The sequence below is a fragment of the Diabrotica virgifera genome, chromosome 1 (genome assembly GCF_917563875.1).
Source record: "Diabrotica virgifera virgifera chromosome 1, PGI_DIABVI_V3a".
NCBI lineage: Eukaryota > Metazoa > Arthropoda > Insecta > Coleoptera > Chrysomelidae > Diabrotica > Diabrotica virgifera.
Window position 1 is genome coordinate 65,200,181 of NC_065443.1, and position 4,479 is coordinate 65,204,659.

The 4,479-nt window shown below is 33.0% G+C and overlaps 1 long non-coding RNA gene across 1 annotated transcript; it reads right to left on the reverse strand.

The window, feature by feature from the left end:
* Positions 1–625: 625 nt before the first annotated feature.
* On the reverse strand, positions 626–2,017 carry LOC114330036 (uncharacterized). Its single transcript, XR_003652413.2, has 2 exons — positions 1,746–2,017; positions 626–804 (listed from the first exon to the last, which is right to left on the reverse strand). It is a non-coding gene; the product is annotated as an uncharacterized LOC114330036 (long non-coding RNA).
* Positions 2,018–4,479: the final 2,462 nt, after the last annotated feature.

A 4,479-nucleotide genomic window follows, 5' to 3' on the forward strand; every position in this document is an offset into this window, starting at 1 on the left:
CTTATATACTTTTTATTTGTCTAACCTGTAACAATACTAATGCTAATGAATGTCAATGTTTAAGGGTCCAAATTATCAGAACTGTTGGGGCTTATCATAGTTTACATGTCTTTTTCTAGTTTTCTCGGCACCAGAAGTAAAAATCTCTGGTTTCATAATCTTGCTCCACATAACTTTTAATGCTGAAACCGAATCCATATCTATTGCGGTTTTGACTGCACTAATTTCGACCGCACAAATCTAAATTATCGATTTTTTATTTCGGTCCAATACATACCTTGATCCAGGGTGTAATGTTTCATTTAATATTTTTTTATTCCTGTTCTTTAAATCCACAAGTTCATTAATAGTCACTTTACATAATATACAGTCTGACCAAATTCACTTCGTATTTGAGATTTGGATGCGCACTTGTGTTGACATTCGGTTTTTTTGAATTTTATTTTGGTAATGTCTCGCCAATTAAAAAACCTGCACAGAGTATACATTCGTTTGCTATCTCACTTACGAGTTCCACGGTTTCCATTATCTTTGTGCGCATCTCAAATACAAAGTGAATTTGGTCAAAAAGTACTTACTCATGATTCTTTTAGCGAACATTGTAAACAAATGTACAGAAAACACGTCACAGATAGTATTGCTTCTATTATCTTCGAGATAGAAATGGTTACATAAGTAAATTTTTGAGTATTCTTCTTTAGGTACCGTCTCCTCTAAGGGGGTTGGTAATCATCACAGCTATTTATCGAACTGCAGTTATATCACTTTCAGATTGTTGTGCCAGGAGATGCGTATCGAGTATTCCTTAAAATTAAATCCTTCCATTAATATATAAATTATTGATAAGTATGAGTATACAAGAAAAACATATAAATTATTGTAATCACTGAATACATAAATAGTGAAAAAATAATCCTATTAATTAAATTAATAAGTTATTTAAGTGATTATACAAGTAACTGTTATCCAAAAATATTCAAAAACTGAACAAAATAGCCATCTCTATGTTGGTGTTGACGACATCGCTGTCAACAAATGTTTACATCTCCGGAATAGCTTATTGAATTTTAGTATAGATAAGTCTAAATTATACTGGATTGGATTTATGCTGGATTTCGTTTTATTTGGTCAGTATTGGGGTTTTCCGAAAATTCGCCAATAAGTACTTCAAATGAGATCATAAATACATAAGGCGAGGAAAGAGTAAACATTTTATGCACCACAAGAGTCGATGTAAATATATTCCCTGGCATATACGTTGTCTGATAAATATACGAAATATGGATATTAACATCAAAATTGAGAAACAATCTTGCAACACTGTCTATTTTATATTTACGACTTAGCCTCCAGGATATAATATAATAAATGAACCAGGTATTTTATTCTAAAGAGGCAAAAAATTGAAAATACCGCTTACTACTATTTATTTAAAGGCTATAAATGTGAGGAGCTCTAAAAACCCAAACTATTTTTCATTGCATTTGTAATTCAACGATAAAAGGCAAAAAATACAAATTATAATACATTTATACTAACTTTAATAGCCATGTGCCAATAAATAAATAATGAAAATGGATGTTACGATTGGATTGAAAAACTGATTCTTATAACATTTAACAACCAATAAATGACAAAAGCCATTAATTAAACAAAAAAGAAACACAAAAGTAATTACTTAGGAAAATAATGTATATTGAAATAAAAATAAGTACTCATTATATCCACATTTTTTATAGACATACCTGTAATGTGTTAAGTCATCTTATGAATATTCAAGAAATCGTTTTTTATCAACACACGACTATTCAAAATCGTACGATGTACTTGTAACGGGACTGGAGACTGAATAAAGTTGAGCAGGATTATTTAACCTTATATAGTTAATTGAAAATATAAATCCACTATTTTAAGAAGCAAATGCCAAAAATTAGATATGGCATTAACGAAATACGATAGATACATACATCTTTGATGACGTTTTTGTTCAAAACCAACAAATAGTCAATACCTAATATATTTCAGCATCCTTGACATCAGGGACGTAAGTACGATGTTGGGGGCCCCGGGGCAAATGTGATCAGGGGCCCTTTGCCCCCTACCTGGAGATCTGGAAAATTTACCCTCAGCGCAAGGAGTGGTCCGCAAAAATGTTTGATATTTAACCCCTTGAGCGCATGTTCCCTTCTGTGTGAACACCACACTCTCTTCTTTCTTTTTTCAGCATGTCCTGCAATAACTATAAAATTTGTTAGCCGCACTAATGATTACATCTTCATCTGTATCTGACATTGTAATAACTATAAAATTTGTTGTCAATAGCAGCACTAATGATTACATCTTCATCTGTATCTGACATTGCGGACGGATTATCAACGAATGCGTTCGTTCGCTACAATGTACCTAAATAGTCTTAAGGCGCATTTAAATCAAAGCAAACACGAACGAAGGAACGAATTTGTAGGTGTTCGCTTGGTCATTCGTTCGCTACAAAGTAGGGCCATTTACATTGAAGCGAACGTTCGCATTCGTTGATGATCGGGAGTGCATATTGCCAGCAGATGTATTTAAGATGGGCCAGTCACACATTGTGTTTAAGTTTATTGTCGTGTATCTTGTTGGGCAAATTTTAATACAATAATAGCTTTTAAAATGCAATGTGTGTTCTGTAAGGAAAAAATATGTCATATTCATAAATATAAGTATACATTTTGATACGACTTCAATAATTTCACTTTGCCTCAAAAATAATTTATCCAGGTAGTTTTTATTATTTTGTGTAAAATTTTGATGATAAGTTTTTTATTAATATTTGATTTAAATCTGGCATTATCAACTAAAGTTTGAGATAAATAAAACGTCCAAAAATATCTAGCTATTATAAATTCGTATTTCTTCTTCTTCTTAAGATGCCGTGCATTTCTATGTAGGCGTCCACCGTACATTGTATTGTTAATAAAATATTACTGTTTTTAGCAGCATTGCAAAGCATTTCATAGCGTGGATTCTTGTCCACTGGCGGTGGCGATTACGCAGCCATGACATCTTTTTCCCAGACCCCTCTTACCCTCTATCTTTCTGTCGAGTGTCAGTTGCTGAAAAGTGTATTGTTCCCCTCGTAATATATGCCCCAAGTTTGCAGTCTTCTTACTGTTAACATAATTAAAAAGTTCCTTATCCTGTAAACCCGCTCTCCTAAGTACTTAATCATTTCTGACTCTGTCCGTCCATGATATTCTAAGCATTCGGCATAGGCACCACATTTCAAACACTTCAAATTTGTTAATGTAACTGGCCTTTAACGTCCATGCTTCCATTCCGCACAAGAGCACAGGTCAAACGTAACATTTATTAGCATATAAATTACTGACAAAATATTTGTATTCATATTTCTAATAATGACAAAAGTAATGACAAAAAAAATTAACTTCTTAAAATAATTTTGAATTCAATATATTTAGGTAGGTACCTGTAATGTGCTTCGAACTAATGAACGCAATCTGTATCAGCAGCCAGGTAGCAGGTATTATACGCTGTTCACAATAAATAACCCAATCAAACTAATATTTGTAAATAAATTAAAACAGTACTTCTAAACAAATTCGTTCGCTACCGTCTATCCACTGTCCACATTGAACAACGATTTCCTTTGATGATTCGCTTACTTACCGACATCGGTTGGAACATGTGCGAATGCGAATGAATTCGTTCGGTCGTGCTCGATTCGCTGTACAAATACAATAAAGTTAACGAACGAATTCGTTCGTTCGTTCGTGTTCGCTTTGATTTAAATGCGCCTTTACTTTTTACCGAACGAATAACCAAGCGACCACCTACGAATTCGTTCCTTCGTTCGTGTTCGTTTTAATTTAAATGCACCTTAAGGTGCCTTAAGCTACTGCAGTGTGAGCCAAATACACTCAGTGAAGCTGGTCAGTGTACTGGTGGGACTGATTCTAATGTACCTACTCATTCTATCTTATCTACACTTTTATTTTCAATATGTGGTTCCTTTCACGTATCATGATGTGGTCTGGGGTAAATTGGTTAAGACAAAGTAGCTGGGACCTGGGCCTTTAATGTTTATTTGTCATAAAATATTTTTGCTGTTTTCTGACAGCAGTGAAATGTATTTTGAATAAATGAATTACATACATTCTTCTTTTTGTGTGAATTAATTTAATTTAAAAAATATTTTTTTGGCCACCCTGTATAAATTGTATATTATGGCAATGTTTATATTACTGAAAAGAGAATTAAATACCATTTGAAGTGAGCTGTCACACGACCCCTATTATCATTTAAAAAAATATATTGATTACGTCATCACGCCCAGATGGATTACGTCACTAGTATAATACATATACCAAAAAATCATAATTCAAAAATAAAAAATCGACGTGTTTCGAGATTTCTCTCCAAAATCTCCCATTCTCGAAAAAATGAATTTATTCCATAATTTTGCGCCTCTCTGTATAT